This window comes from Oryctolagus cuniculus, chromosome 10 (genome assembly GCF_964237555.1).
Source record: "Oryctolagus cuniculus chromosome 10, mOryCun1.1, whole genome shotgun sequence".
In the NCBI taxonomy this organism is placed as follows: domain Eukaryota; kingdom Metazoa; phylum Chordata; class Mammalia; order Lagomorpha; family Leporidae; genus Oryctolagus; species Oryctolagus cuniculus.
In genome coordinates this window covers 49,256,452-49,272,800 of record NC_091441.1, presented here as the reverse complement: position 1 = coordinate 49,272,800, position 16,349 = coordinate 49,256,452, and the positions used below count along the sequence as shown (strand labels likewise).

At 38.4% G+C, this 16,349-nt stretch overlaps 1 long non-coding RNA gene across 3 annotated transcripts in view; it reads left to right on the top strand.

Moving 5' to 3' along the window:
* LOC138843952 (uncharacterized) overlaps positions 1-15,497 on the top strand; it is a 48,110-nt gene extending 32,613 nt beyond the window's left edge. For 2 of the 3 annotated variants that reach the window (XR_011379194.1, XR_011379193.1), the window contains 2 exons: positions 11,930-12,065; positions 12,965-15,497. This is a non-coding gene — a long non-coding RNA (uncharacterized lncRNA). The remainder of the gene's footprint in view (positions 1-11,929; positions 12,066-12,964) is intronic. The other variant, XR_011379195.1, reaches the window with a different exon arrangement.
* The last annotated feature ends 852 nt before the right edge of the window (positions 15,498-16,349 follow it).

Sequence of the window (16,349 nt, the reverse complement as noted above, 5' to 3'; positions counted from 1 at the left end):
TGGGAAAGGCTTCACAGAGAAAGCACTGAGTTTGTTATCAACCTAATTTTTGTGTACCCTAAAAAAAAAAACTCCTGTGTTTAAACTCTTAACTCCCAGTGTGACTGTATTTTAGATATGGGTCCTTCGAAGGGTAGTTAGGGTGAAATGAGATCATGAGGATAAGATCCTCATAATGGGATTAGTGATCTCATGAAGAGAGAAAGAGAGGTTTTCCTTTCCATGTGCATGCACTGAGCAAGACCTTGCGAGCATACAGCAGAGAGGTGGCAGTCTGCAGACTGGAGAGAGAGTCTTCCCTGGAACCAGAGCCTCCTGATGCTTTGATCTTGAGCTTCCAGCCTCCAGAAGTGTGAGGAAATAAAATTGTATTGGTTCCACCGCCCAGCCTCTGCTATTTTATTATGGGAGCCCAAGCTGACTAAGGTAGAATTGAACTTTGAAGAATCCTAGGAGTTCTCCCATAGACCATCCACTGTTTATATCTTCCATTTGAGCCTGCGGAGCTGCTTTATCTTGTTCTTTATGCCTCAAAATTGACCTGTATGAGCTACATATTCAGAGCTTTCCGTTGCTCTAATTTCTTGCTGGTGAGCCCAAGGTTATGGTATGTAGTCCACAGGCTTCCCCCTTGTGAGTTTCCTTTGATGGTTGTGTCTCCTAATTATTATGATTTTAATTAAAATTTTGTGTGTGTGTGTGTGTGTGTGTGTGTGTGTGTGAAAGAGAGAGAGAAAGAGAGAGAGATAAATTCTATCTGCTGGATCATTCCTCCAATGTTGACAACTGCTAGGGCTGGACTAACGCTATAGCCAGGAGCTGGGGATTCAATTCAGGCCTCCTACGAGCATGGCAGGAACTCAATTACTTAAACCATCATCAACCTCTCAGGGTCAGAATTAGCAGGAAACTGGAGTCAGGAGCAACAGACAGATATTGAACCCCAGTACTCCAATGTGAAATGTGGGTGCTTAATGGCTAAGCTAAACACTTGATCTCTATGTCTCGCTCAGATGGCAGATGTCCTTAACTTGTGGCTTCCAGTTAATGTCCCTTTTCTTTGTCCCTTCAGGTCTAGGGATGTTAGCTCTTCTCACCTTATCACTAGCCCCAGGGGGCTGCATTATCATTTTTAGTTTATCCACACTGCCCACACATTTGCAAATACTCTCTATTAAACCCCACTCAAAGTATCCTAATTTGAGTGTACCATCTGTTTCCTGCTGGGACCCTGATTGATCTAGACTGTAAATTGTGTGAGGATGTATCTGTCGAATTCACCCATAAATGTTAGCTATTTTTACTACTGCACTGTGACAATATTTTGAAATGTAAGCAATATTTTTTCTTCCAATATTGCTTATTATCACTTTACTATTCCCAATTAGAAGAGCTAGGCTCCTGATTCCACTACTGAAAGCTTTTGTTAAAGCCAAAGCTGTGGAAAGAAAAAAACAGGCAACTTTTGACTGTAAAATGAATAGACATCAGAGGACTAAAGCTCTTATGAAAAACTCAGGGAAAGCAGACCAGATGAAACTGAGAAGGAAGATTCATGGAGAGTCAGCTGGTGTGTTCCTCAGAAGCAACACTGCATTACCTAAACCCCTTCAGAAAGTGATACCAAGTTTAGGGTAACAAGGCAAGACCGAGCTTCTGCAAAGAACCTTTGATCCACGTGTGGACAGGATTGCATTGAGGGAGACCATAGGACTCCAGAGAAGAAATCAACCATTAGGGAAATTTAAGCAGAAATGTCAGAGTGTCTCAAAGTTTTAGAATGATGCAAACCAGAAGTAGCAGAACAAACACTTGCATGCCATGAGGGGAGTGAGAATGACAGTGAGAGTTCCCAGTTCTGCTGATGGATGGCTAAAGGCTAGACACAAACAGCTCCATTATCAACAGGTAGCAACAGTGAGCAACTGCCTCTTCCAAGAACCCTGGTGCTATAAGAGTAGCTCAGAACTTAGTCAGTCCCAAGGATTTGGTAAATGGGAGATGGATTCCTGAATCGATTGATAATAAGTTTACTGCCTAGAGAATGGAGCTCAACATGGAACAGCAGAGTTAGTTATAATAAAAGAAATTATATTTTCCATGTCTAAAATTGTTGGTACTGAGTCATACCTGTTCATGCTACTGTTATTACTATTATGAATAAAATGAGCAAAGATGAAATAGTGTGTCTTGAGGTGAAGAAGTCAGAGGACCTTTGATATCTGGAATAGAAGGGGAAGTAGTAGGAAATGAGGCTATATCATGAATAACATTGTGACTACTCACCAAGTGATTTTTCTGTGGGAGATCCTCAACTTACCACCATAAATTCAATGTTGCATCTCATGCTACCCCCAATCCTCATTTTAGAGAAGTGAAGTTGAAACTAAAGGAGTTGGGTAAGTGCCTAAGTCACTGCTGTGTTGGATATAGATTCATGTGCTAGAGTCTTAGTCCCCAGTGTGGTGATGCTGAAGTCTTGTGGAAGATAATTAGGACACGTGTGCTCCACCCTTGTGAATAGATGAGTGCTATCGCGTGGGAGTGTATCAGATCTGGTAGGAGTGGATTCTGCCCCTCAAGAATATGTTGATATAAAAAGAGTGAGCCTCTGGTATCTTCGTGTTTCTCCATTTGATCTCTCTCTCCCTCTTAAGTTTGTGCTCCAACTGCTGTGATTCCATCTGCATCGGGGCCTTCACCACAGACACGCAGATGCCAGTGCCATGCTCTTGAATCTCCAGAACTATGAGCTAAGGAAACCTCTTTCTTTACAAAGTACTTTGCCTCCAGTGTTTTGTGACAGCAATACAAAATGGACAGAGACAGGCACAAAGCCACCAAGGAGTGGAGCTGGGCTGCAAATCCAGGAGAATGAGCATCTAGTGCCCAGATGTGCCATCTGCCTCATATTTGTCATTTCATTAGGGAGAGGCAAAAAATGTACAAAGATGGTGATATTATGAGATTAATGCTTTGAAAGAGCATTCTGGTAACAGAAGAAGAAACATTCCTTAGATGTAGGATCATGGGCAAGAAAACCAACTGAGAAGCTTTCCATGAGGCAAGTAACCAGTGTGAGGTAATGAAAGGTACTGAAGGGGTGACAGAGGGAATAGACCGGACAAAGCAGCACATGGTGGTCTTTCAAATGAGTTGCAACTAAGATCGAAGATGAAAGTGATGTCCAGATTTCTTTCACCTCAGGTATGATGGATTTGTACTTATTTATTAATAATCACTTTAAAATGTACAACTGTATTATCAGGACCGTTATAAAAGAGGAGGGAATCTCCACCAGGCTTCAAAGAATAGATAAGGTTTGAACCAGAACTTCCAGAATGGGTATGATTGGGACCCCCAGTGATGAGAAAACAGTGGGGATGGGGGACAGATTTGTCAAAGATTTGTTTCATGTCCTAGCAGTTGATTAGTGCCTATTTGTTTCATAGCTGTGACTTCAAATTCCAATTCATGTCTGAAATAATAACAATGCAAGACTGCTTCTTAGAAGCAAAATATAGATAACTATCAGTAACTGTATATATATCCTGATGTCCTTGGATATAGGTCCTGGTAGAGAGAGCTGTGTAAATCTGAGCACAGATTTGTGAATTCTGTTTGTTCCAATAATATCTGTAACAGTAACATGTCTTACAGTGACCACCTATTATGTATCAAAGACTGTGTAGTTGACTTTGTATACATTATTCCTGACCCTCCCAACATCCTTGAAACCTAGGCATTATTACCATTTGACAGAGGAGAAATTGGAGCTCAGATAGCTCGTTACTTGTTGGTAGGCATTTGAAGTTGAACTTTAAACTCTGATTTTCCCAAAAACAAAATTCTTGTCTTTTAACTTCTATATCACATGCTCTCTATATTGATGAACTGCCTCATACATTCACTGAGCTTAAATTGGGATGAATTTCTCACACAAAAAAGTGAATCTGAAATTATCTTATATTCTGTGCTATCTTCTGTTTTTGAAAAAGAACATTCTGTGAAAGAATAAAGCATATGTACTCTTTCTATATTTCTCTTTCCCAAGGCAGAAGGAGACCATGCATCTGGTAATACAAGAAACAGAAATCTAAAACAGAAAGGAGTGTATGAACAGAGGAAAGGCAAAGGATTCACTTCAATCAGGCCCAAACTGATTCAGCTAATGAGTTTAGCTCCAAACTTTTATTTTGAACTTTATGCCGTGTCACATGAAGGAAACTGTGTTTCTTCTTACCTACTGAGGTTTCCTAAAGGAAATAGAATATTTGGTTATTTTCAGAACTGACAGTAATTCCACAGCATCCGTGATGAGCACTCTCAAAGGAGTAAAGAGATGAAAAATTTATGCCTTTTGCAGATTTTGGATATTCATTTTGTCTTAGCCTACAAATTTCATAAGCCAACAAAAGAGTTCTGAATTTTAGGATCTATTTTTGAGTTTTGACTCTTATCTGGAAGTCATTTGTTCTAAACTATATAAGCAAATGCATTTCAAATATAATTTAGGCTCAGTATATAATTTCAGGACTAGCTTGTAAAAGTTTGTTGAAACAAATAATAGACCATTGAATTTCTTTCTCTCTAACCAATATGTATGGGTTGAGTTTGTTGTTGTTTGCTTATTATAAGAAAAAAAAACTGCTGACCATACCATTGTGTGGCAGTGAAGGGGGAGAGTTAGTTGTATTTTTTGTGAAATTTTCCCATGATTCTTGTGACATTACTTGCAAGTCAGGGACTGCTTTATAGGGCTGTTGTGGGGTTGCCATGTTCAGTTCCTTGGTTTACCCTGAGGAGAGGCAAGAGAGGAGAGGGGGCAAGGGCTCAGGAGACAGGGAGTACAAGATGATGAGCTGAGGTCCTAACCAAGAGGCCAAAGGAGCAGAAAAGATTTCTGCTTCATCCTATCTGTACTCACCTGGAAATGAATTACACATACTGACATTCGTGTGTAGTTGTATGTTTGCGTGTATAAACACTTGTGTATGTACCATATGGTGCTCTTTTATTTGGGGCCACTTTTCTCTAAAATATTATGACTTTTTACAAAAACAAAATACAAAAGAACAAGAATACCAGGCATCCAATTTATTTTACAAAATTTCCATAGCCTTCCAGGTGAATATTTTATTAAAATTTGATGTTTCTAAGTTTTGATGATACTTCCCTACACTATTTTTTGATAAATGAGACTCTTGTCTTTATGTAAACAGAAACAGTAAGAGGATGAGCAGACATGTGTGCACAGTGATTGTGACGTGACAGACGTCAGGAGACTCCTTCTGAGCACACATTCAGTTACAGAGGAAGCAGGAAAATAGCAAGAGATGTTCTGAATGTGTGGTTTTGATAGGAGCTAGCACAAGAAAGAGAAAATCAAATCACTGACATATCTTCACAATCATGGGAGGAGATTAATTTTATAGAAAATACCGTATATTCAGACCAAGGTCTCTCTTTTTTTTTTTAAGTCAACGCATTAAAGCGATTGAGCATGTAGTATTTCTTAACTCAACCAGGACTGATGATCTACCTTGCTAGGTAGAAAAATGAAGTTGGAAAAATCTCTGTCAGTACTGCTGCAACCTCTTTGGTATTACCATTTCAACACATCTATGCAAATTTCCTTACATTTGCCTGAAATTAAATTTGCCTGGTTTCTGTTCATCTGCCTGCTGATAAGAGCTCATTTTTCATACGGTGCATGAGGGATGAAGTGCATATCTCCCAGGAAACATAAATACACATTGTTTGTTTTATTTCTCATACAAGATGAAAAAGGATCTCAAACTGCCTGGAATATCTCTGTTCAATATAATATGATACAAGAGAGATCTATGGAAAGGGATTTTAAAGATTAGGGTGCAGTTTGGATGTTAAAAAATTGGAAATGGTGACTATTTCTTGATAATAGACTCAGTGAATCTCTCTTAAAATGACAACTAGACACTGTTTCAGGGCAAAGAGACCTCAGCAAATCTTCCTTAAAATCTGTCATTGCTGACAGTATGGTTTTTACGTGTAGAAAATAAGAAGGAATATGTATAGTGCACATATTAATTAGGATTGACATTGGAATATAGTTATAATAAAGGAATGATTTAATAAGAAAATATCTATGACTGAATGGCAGCAATAATTATGTATTTGCCTTTTATCTTTTTTAAAAAAGTTTATTTTTTATTTGAAAAAGAGATTTTTCATCTGCTGGTTTATTCCCCAAAGTCCCAAAATAGCCGAAGCTGGGTCTGAGTAAACGCAGGAACCAGAAATTCCATCTGTGTCTCCCACTTTGGCAGCAGGGTCCTAAGTACTTGGGATATCATCTATTGCCTCCCAGGCTGCACATCTTCAGGTAGCTGCACTAAAAGTAGAGGCAGGACTAGAACCCGGGCACTCTGATATGGGATGTGGGCATACCAAGTGACGGCTCAACAGCTGAGCCACAGCACCTGACTCTTAATTTTGATCTTGAATTGAACTGAGATGGCAAATGAATAAAAAATAAATAAATACTTAAAACAGTAATAGGGTGATATGTGGAAACAAATGAAGGATAAGAAAGAAATTTTGAAAGTGGAGAGAAAGAGCAGAAAAATCCGTAGGCAGATTTGTGGTACACGTGGTGAGTAGAAAATGTGGCCAGAAGGAAGTAAAATAAAAAGAGAGGTCTGTATTTTTACTCCTTTTAGTTTCCCTTTATTCTTTCCATTTTTATATTTCTTGAAATAGTTAATATTCTTTTCACTAACTCTGTTGTCGAGGCCTGAGAGGCTGGTTGGATTTGCCTGCCTGAACCTATTGATGCATAATACATTATATGGAATAATATTCTCAGTGTCCTTTGAGCATTGAGTTTCATTATCACTGGAATACTTTGATAGTGTTAAACTTCTTGATGGACATTGAGGAATGCTACACACACTGCACATAGTGATATACATCTGTTTATATATTTACAAAGGGAGTAACAACAAAGCGATAGTCCTAAACATCATTATATTTCTTTCTGTTAACAAGTTATGTCCAGCTATCTTTACACCCTTAATCAACCAAATTATGTTTGTATTTATGTAGCATAAGTGACAGTTTCAAATTATATAAGGTAAAGCACTAATATCTGTCTCCCTTTATTATATACATACTGTTTAAGTTAAGTTGTATTTTTTTCAAAGAATAGTACTAGCAGTAATCTTTCTCTGCTGAACATATGGCATTTCCGTAGGGTCAAGTTTTATCTATGTGAGAAACCCATTACTTAAAATATCTTAGTGACTTAGGAAATACCAAAATTTTACAAAAGAGACTATTAAAATGCATGACATTCTTTAAAAATGATAGAAGAAAGGAGAGTTCATCATTAATTGGAATAATGCAAAGCTAGCAGTAAGAAATCAGTAAATATCAGTATGAAATCAGATGATTTCAACTAGTGACAGAGAGTGTAACAATACACATGAGACCTTATATTTCCTTTTTCCATTTATTGTATGTGTTGCACAATTTTTATGATACATTTTGTTGAGGGTTGTTTGGGATGTTTGAGGTATAATGTTGTGAAATAAAAAATTAAAATTTGCTTCTGGATTTAGTTACCCCTAAAGACATTTAAAGAGCCTCATGGATACTCAATTGACCATTTTTTCCCCCTCTGAAATTGCATTTAAAGTGGCCAACCATCATGTAGTCTATTTAGGTTTACCATCTGGAGAGGGTGGTTGAGACATTTATTTATTATGTGATGTGTTTATGAACATGTATTTTAAAAATTCCAGCTAGTATAACCCTTTTTCCTACTCTGCATAGGAAAAGGCATTTTACACTTATGAGTTAACCACTGAGTTGAGGTACTTAGTTTTGCTTTTTTAGGATCCTTAGTCGGAATTGAAACTACAATCATGTAATTTTTCTGTAGAAACTAGCAGTCCTAGATATCAATTCCTTTAGGAAAATTCAATTCTAAAGCCATAAGATCTGTGCATATTTTCAGAATCAGACTCAAGATAGTTAATGTCATCAGCATTACAGAGCATCCACCACTCTGAGTTCCCCCAGAGTTTGTTCCTGATATGAGATAAAGTGGTGTTTCTCAAATGTTGTTGGCATACAGTAATCAGAAATCCTATTGGAATGCAGATTTGGATTCTGTTGTTCTGGGGATAAGGCTTGTAACCCCTTGTTTCTAATAAGCTTCCATGTGATGCCTATGCTGAAGTCCACACTTCAAGTAGCAAAGGGATAGACCTTACAGTATGATTGTCCTAATGGAAAGGAGTAGATGAATAATCCACATTTTATTCATAACTGCTTTTAGGATTTTTTTTGTACTTATTTGATTATCACCTTATATTACACTTTGGAAATATGGAGCACTTTAATTGAAACATTTAAAAGAATAACTATAAAAACTTGGGAAACTCTAGAACATGGCCAATAATTTCCTAATATATTCCTTCTGACCTCTGTAATTTTTTTGAGGAGTAACATAATCAACTTATATCCTGGTTCTTGAAACTATAGAGTTGCTTATTTTTCTCTGGGAAAAATTTTTCTCTTGTCTGTCTCATTAACTTCTTTGTCTAAGTTTTAAATTCTTATCTTTTGGGAGAGGTGTTTGGATTGTTTATTTTAGAAGTTGCCTTTGAAGTATTATTAAAGATTATGTATGGGTGAATTCTTAAGCTAACATAAAAATTATCATCCATATGTAACCAGATCATATAAAGTAGGTTGCATGCTATGACAGCAGAGTTTTGAAAAAAGAAGAGGAAGAGAAGGAAAAGTAGGAAGAGAGAAACAAAAAAGGAGGCAGTGTTGCTTTAATGGGTGCAAAACCAAACCTTGGTGAAATTTTGCAATCATAAATTATGCCTTTTGCACTATGTCATATCCGAATAGTTATCTACCTTTTAAGTCCTTTCCTCATGAGCACTAAGGTGCCATGTAGTCACATTTCCTAAGACTTTGCAAAATAGGTGATACACATGCACGCGTCAGAGGTGCAGACTGTGCAGTGCATATCTGTGGTGGACTCATATCCAAGAATAGAACAACATGCGTTAAAATTACCTAGATTTAAGTACTCATTTAAATGCAGATTCCCATGGGCCGGTGCTGTGACACCAACATCCTATATGAGTACTGTTTCAAGTCGCAACTGCCCTACTTTCAGTCCAATTCCCTGCTAATATGCCTAGGAAAGCAATAAAAGACAGACCAGTTACTTGAGCACTGCCACTCATGTGGGAGAACAGAATGGAGTTGCTGGCTCCTAATTTTAGCCATGATCTAGCTCAGGCCATTATGGCAGTTTGGGGAATGAACACATGGAAGTGAGCAGATGGAAGATCTTTGTCTCTGTCTCTCTCTGTCTCTTCCTTTCTCTAACTCTCTTTCAAATGAATAAATTAATCTTTAAAAAAGAAATGCAGATTCCTGCATCCAAACAACCCTACTGATTTACAATCTTTGGGATGGAAGCAAAAAGTTTGCATATCCAAAATGCTGTAGAATTCAATGTTGTATGTTCTCAGCTATGTATTTTGTATGCTTGATAAGCATGCTTTAATGCACATAGTAATTAGCTACCATCCCCAGAATTAAAATATAGTTTCTCTAATAGAGCATGATAAGGTATGGAAGAAGATTGATAATATTCCTAAACACATTGGAGTCTTAAGAGAGAATTATTATTAACTAAAATTCGACTCTCTTTTGGCCAAATTTTAGGCATTATGACAAATGGAATGGATTTCTGAGAATAAGTGTATTTAGAAAGAAAGCGATAGGTTGGGGCCAGTTGAACAACACAGACAGGATATTTAAAATTGAGATTTCCCTCTGGTGTAAATCTTCAAAGGTGTTTCTCAAAAAAGAAACAAACAACTTCCTCTCTTCCTTATGAATCCAAAGACTCCCTAAATAGACACAAGCCTCCCTCCCTACCACCCCCAGCTTGACAAATAGCCACCTTTGCTATGATTAGTCTGGGTCTATAGGTGTTAGAGACTTGGGGAGGAAAAACAGCCATATTTGTGTATGGATGATTGTAAACCATGTAAGGAGTGGTTTGTTCTTACGATACTTTCCAACTGACAAAACCAAGGTTGGGAGGAAATAACAATTCCTTTGTTCCACAAATATCTACTTCCGATTCCTTTTCATGGAATAAATCAACATATTTGTTGGAATTTACAGCCTGACGTGGCAATAAATGCAGTCTTACTTTTCTTTAGATAGGGTAGTCTGTTTATATGAGTTCAGATTTCATAGGTAAAATATGTTCTTGGTTAATTGGGAATGATTTATGATTCTGACCTTAAATGGGGAGACGACAGGTCTGAGGTTGAAATGAAAAATCAGAGACCTCAAAAATCTGACTTTGATTGCAGCTAGGGCTCCACACAATTCTATTCTCCCTTTAGTCTCCATTCCTTTCTTTCTTCGAGTCTTCATCTGTGAAATGGTGATGTAACAACTACTGTACAGTATTTTCTTTGGGAGAAATCAATGTTTTTCCTAGGATGAAAAATAATTAATTCGGATGTGGAATGAACACCATTATTCCTTTTTAAAGAACATGCTATGTATAAAACATGCCATTAGGCAATTTTTGAGCCTAGAACTGGAATACAAGAGGCAGTGAAAATGCACTACTTTACAGAAAAAGTAACATTAGAAATTGAATATATTCAGTAGCAATGCTCCTCACAGGTTTGAAAAACAAAGCATGAGTTTTCGTATTTGTTTTTAATAGGAATATATCCTCTCATTTTCTAATAAGGAAGGAGGAAAACCTTTGCAATCATGGGATAGAAATCCAGGGACTTCAGAGCAGAAGAAAAGACAAAGCATGGTCAAATATCCCAGTTCTTTCCAAAAGATCTTGTAAGTTTATAGGGTACCTGAGTCCTCCAGCTGACTCACAGCTGACCATAAGATATGGCCCAATTTTACAACAAAACAGTGAAATCCCAGAGGGAAGAAGCAGAAGCTTCCTTTAACTTTCCAGTTTTGACTTTGATACAGAGAAGGTGCTGTAAGACCTAGAGTGATATGTCTTAGAGAAAAACTGTTAAAAAGACATTAATTTGGGGCCGGCACTGTGGTGTAGTGGATTAAGCTTTCACCTGCAGTGTCAGAATCCCATATGGATGCCGAGTTGAGTACCAGCTGCTGCATTTCTGATCCACCTACCTGCTAATGGCCTGGGAAGGCGGCAGAGGATGGCCTGGGTACTTGGGTCCCTTCACCCAAGTGGGAGACCTGGAGGAAGCTCCTGTCTCCTGGCTTCGGATTGGCCCATTTCTGGCCTTTGCAGCCCTCTGGTGAGTGAACTAGCAGATGGAAGACCTCTCACTCTGTCTCTCCCTCCCTCCCTTTGTAACTTTGCCTCTCAAATAAATAAATCTTAAAAAAAAAAAAAAGCTCCCAATAACTCTTGGGGCTCACTGGGAGGCTACAGTTTAAGGGAAGAAAGTTGAGTAAAAGTAAGTTAATGATTTGATTTGAACTGTTTTGTTGGCCAATACAAGTAGTTATTTAAATTAATATTAATTAAAATGAAACAAAATTTTATTTCTCATTCTAGTACATTCCAACTATGTAATAACTATATACAGCTTATGGCTCTGTACATTGCAGAAAGTTCTCTTGCCCAGCAATGGATTTGATTCTCATGAGTCAAGTCACTCAAAAGGAAAGGCCTTCTGTACCCTGCAGTAGCTTCAAATCCAACCTGATGACCATGCATACTTCTTTTTTCAATCTCAGGATACAACTATCTCTGCACATCCCTCTCAGTCACTTGTCCATTTATCTCTTTGAGTGAGACATAGTGAAATATAGCAGATTCATCCTGATCAGATGATGTAAAAAGCTGAAAATATTTACTAAGATATGGATGCTTTATTTGTGACAGTGTTCTCCAAAGGTTAAATGTTGGAAACTTGACCCCCAATGCAAAAATGTTGAGAGGTGGGACCTTCGAGAGGTGGAGAGGTGACTAAGAATGAAAGCTCTGTTCTGAGGAATGGATTCAGGTCATTTTTGTAGAGGTAAGTTTCACTATTGAGTGTGCTTGTTGTAAAAGAAAACCCAATCTTCTCTTGATTTCTCTTTGTCTCACCCAAGTGATGCCCTCTGCTCTATAATGGTGCAGCACATAACTGTTACTGGTAAGACTCCTTGAACATGGCCTTTCCAGCTTCCAGAACCATGAGCCAAATTTCTTTTCCTTATAAATTACCCATTCTCTGGCATTTTGCTATAGTATCAAAAGAGAGATGAAGGCAGAGGTTCATGTTCTTATACTGAGCTATAATCGCCTATTGTCCACATAGGGATCTCCATTATTCCGATGTAAGCATTTCCATTTGCAGTGTGGGTCCCAACACTAGGCTGTTGGCAGTAACAAGGATCTTCAGTCAACTGATCTTTCATGCAGACAAGTTTTCAAGCAAATTTTGAGTAATCATTTTTCTAACAATGTTTAGGCACATTTGAAATAGAAAACAAAATGTGATCTTTGTTCTAAAACTTTTCATTAATCTGTAGGCAGTGACTTGCAGTAGACAAAACTTGGGCTTGAGTTCCAGATAAACACAGGCCTGTGCTCTAGGTCTTTTATTTTTGAAAAGGGAAAAGTATCTGCCCAAGGCATCAGGGCTCTTTTCTGGCATGGTCAATGGCAGCCCTTTGAAGGGTAGAATGTGGGGGTAGATATGACAGAAGGTATGGGCTTAGGTGGTTGTTACCAGGCAGAGGGTGAGTGACAGTAAATTTTGACAGAATTTTCTTTTAAAAACAGAGAAATGTTTTGTTGAGATTTTTGGTGACAGCTCTAGGATGCTGGGACTGGCATGCTGTTGATCTTTCTTATTCATAGAAATACTGAAGGAAACCCTGAAAGGTAAAGCTTTCTCAGTGGCCTTAATCCTTTCTTTGGATTCTGCAGGCTTCTTGATAATGGAAAATACCACCTGTCAACCAACTCCCCAACTTCAATTCAAATTGGAAACTAATGACAATCACATGGAGGTTGGAAGATGCCAAAATCATTTAGTTCCTTGTATGGGGGGGGGGCAAGAGAGGGGAATAGATACTCATATGGAACTTTCATTTAAGTATTAAAAAAAAACAAATACAGCAATGTGGGGGGATATGAGGAGGGCTGGTAATAAAAGAGTGGATAAATAATTGTCAAGAGGCTGAGGAAGTTTATAGCTTTAGTCAGTATAACACTTTGGACTCACTCAAATGCTATAAAATTATACGCAACAACATAGAAAAGAGTAGGTGTAAGAAAATAGAGATGAAAACATGTAACCCAAGAGTTATAAAACAATGCAAAGATGGCTAGAAACAATAACAAAATTTATTAAAAAGCTAGAAACATAATTTTCTAGCTGTTATCTACAAAATAAAGAATGAGGATGCTGCCTAGAAAAGGCTGCTCTATCCTGCAGCAGAAAAACGGAAGTGAAAATGATTCAAGGTGTTTTCCACATAGTGATGCTTTGGTCGACAGTGGACCACAAAAACAATAATGGCCCCATAAAATTATAACGGAGCTGAAAAATTCCATACTCTTAGAGACATAGCAGCCATCATAAGTTGTAGAGATTTGCAGTATTTAGGTATAGTGATGCTGGTGCAAACAAACCTACTGTGCTTCCTGTCATAAATGTGTAGCTCACACAATGATGTACAACAGATAGAACTTAAACAGTGGTAATAGATAACTGTGTCATTGTTATCTTACTATATTTTATGACTATTTTAAAGTGTACACCTTCTACTTAAATATAATAAAGTTAACTATACAGAGTATGCTGTGTTACACTGGCAGCATCCTCCTTATACATATTGTGTTTACTCTCTTAACTGCATCAAGAGACCACATAGAAGGATTGCCCCATGCCATTTATGTTCACACAATGATGGGAACACTTAGACATGCTGTGCAGAGCAACACTAACTCCATGTTAAGAGTCAAAATGGAGATAAACAAGGCCTCCACGTCTTAAGGTACAAAACAAAACAAAAAAACACCAACAAATCATGTCTACCTGTATCCACCAGGGCATAACCAAGCATAGCCCACATGTGCAACTAACAGAAACTAAAATACAACCAAGCACATGTTGGATCTGGACCGTAAGAAGACTGACCCACCGGACCCAGTCACACCACTCTCCACTTCAGACGTCTCATGGGAACTCTTGTGTCTCTGGTAACTCAGGAATTGGTCACCAAGGGCTCTGCTGGATTCATCACTGACTTTCTTGTAAGATAAGACCCAACATCTAGACCTCTCCAAGGACTGACACTCCATCTCTGTCTCTGTCTCTGACCAACTTACTAACTTTATTCTTTCTTATTGTGTTATATGTTAAATAATATTATATATAAATATTAATAGAGGATTGATGTTCTTTGTAAGCTGCATGAGCATTTTTGTCTTACAAATGTGACCTGAATGAACTGGGGAGTACCTTGGTCATCATGTACTCAGTGAACTCACACAGGTCAAAGCTAAGTTAATGTGAGGTTTGTTAATAAAGTTTGACATTGTGAAAAGACACAATCTGTGTGGATAAATTATTTCCTACAAGGGAGAGCTGCTCACAATAGCTGCATTTCTGGAAACATTCTTTTATTAAGCATCACTTGACTGTTATATAAATTAATAAATAAAAAGAAAACAGATCCCAAACATGGGAATTCGCTCATGGTTTTCTGAAGAACATTCTGAGAAAATGATGTAGAAGAAATATGCAAAAGTATTATGTAAGAAAATATTCCATGGGGTGGCCGGCGCCGCGGCTCACTAGGCTAATCCTCCGCCTTGCGGCGCCGGCACACCGGGTTCTAGTCCCGGTTGGGGCGCCGGATTCTGTCCCGGTTGCCCCTCTTCCAGGCCAGCCCTCTGCTGTGGCCAGGGAGTGCAGTGGAGGATGGCCCAGGTGCTTGGGCCCTGCACCCCATGGGAGACCAGGAAAAGCACCTGGCTCCTGGCTCCTGCCATCGGATCAGCGCGGTGCGCCGGCCGCAGCGCGCCGGCCTCGGCGGCCATTGGAGGGTGAACCAACGGCAAAAGGAAGACCTTTCTCTCTGTCTCTCTCTCTCTCACTGTCCACTCTGCCTGTCAAAAAATAAAAAAAAAAAATTAAAAAAAAAAAAAAAGAAAATATTCCATGGGGCTGGCGCTGTGGCGCAGTGGGTTAACGCCCTAGCCTGCAGGGCAGCATCCCATATGGGTACCGGTTCGAAACCTGGCTGCTCTACTTCTGATCCAGCTCTCTGCTTTGGCCTGGGAAAGCAGTAGAAGATGGCCCAAGTCCTTGGGCCCCTGCACCCACGTGGGAGACCCGGAGGAAGCTCCTGGCTCCTGGCTTCAGATTGACACAGCTCTCGCCATTGCGGTCAACTGGGGAGTGAACCAGCAGATGGAAGACCTCTCTCTCTCTGCCTCTCCTCTCTCTTTTTAACTCTGACTTTCAAATAAATAAATAAATCTTTAAAAAAAGAAAATATTCCATATTAAAGAATAAACTTACTTTGTAGACTCAAATGACTCATGAGTTGTCAAATTCAATGAAAAGGAAGTGAATATAGATACAGTAGGGTAAGTCTGGATATTTAGCAAAGAAGAAGAAATGTGTAAACATCTAGGATGAAGAAGAAGTACAATGAAGGAAAACTCATTCCTGTTTTAAATCTTCCACAACTATAAAGAAAACAATAGAGTAACATCTACAGCAGGACTTGAAAAATTGTTGCAATGTGTGAAGATGGAGAAAGTGAAGATATTGCTTGGTAAATGCTAAGGGTTTATAATTCTGTTTATTTTTATATTTTAATATGAAAATTTAGACATGAAAATAAATAGATTCATCCCCAAAATATACGCACAGTTTTTATCCAGATTCACAATTATGAAATTTTGCCATATTTGCTTGATATAGTCCCTTTTTTTTTTTTTTGTCATTGAAGTTTTAAAAAAGAATGTACTGGACATGCTGTCTTTGTGTGCCTGTTTACTTCAGAACATCTTTTTATGCATAGGGACTTGCTCTTAACCAACTTCATTACTATTAACTTACCTAATAAGTACAACACTGTTTCTTTGGGGCACTGATTATTCTCTCTTCTGTGTTTGTTCTTGTCTAGTTCCTTGCTGCTCTGTGTGGTGGGAGACTTCCTTATAAACTATCACTGAGTCCTTATTCCCTCTATCTCCTATTTGTGGAGGAGATCAAGTGTGGAGGACAGGAGAGGAAGCTTTGGAGGTTTACGCCTCTGGGTTCTTTCCTGTTGGACTGCCTGGCTGTGCTCCT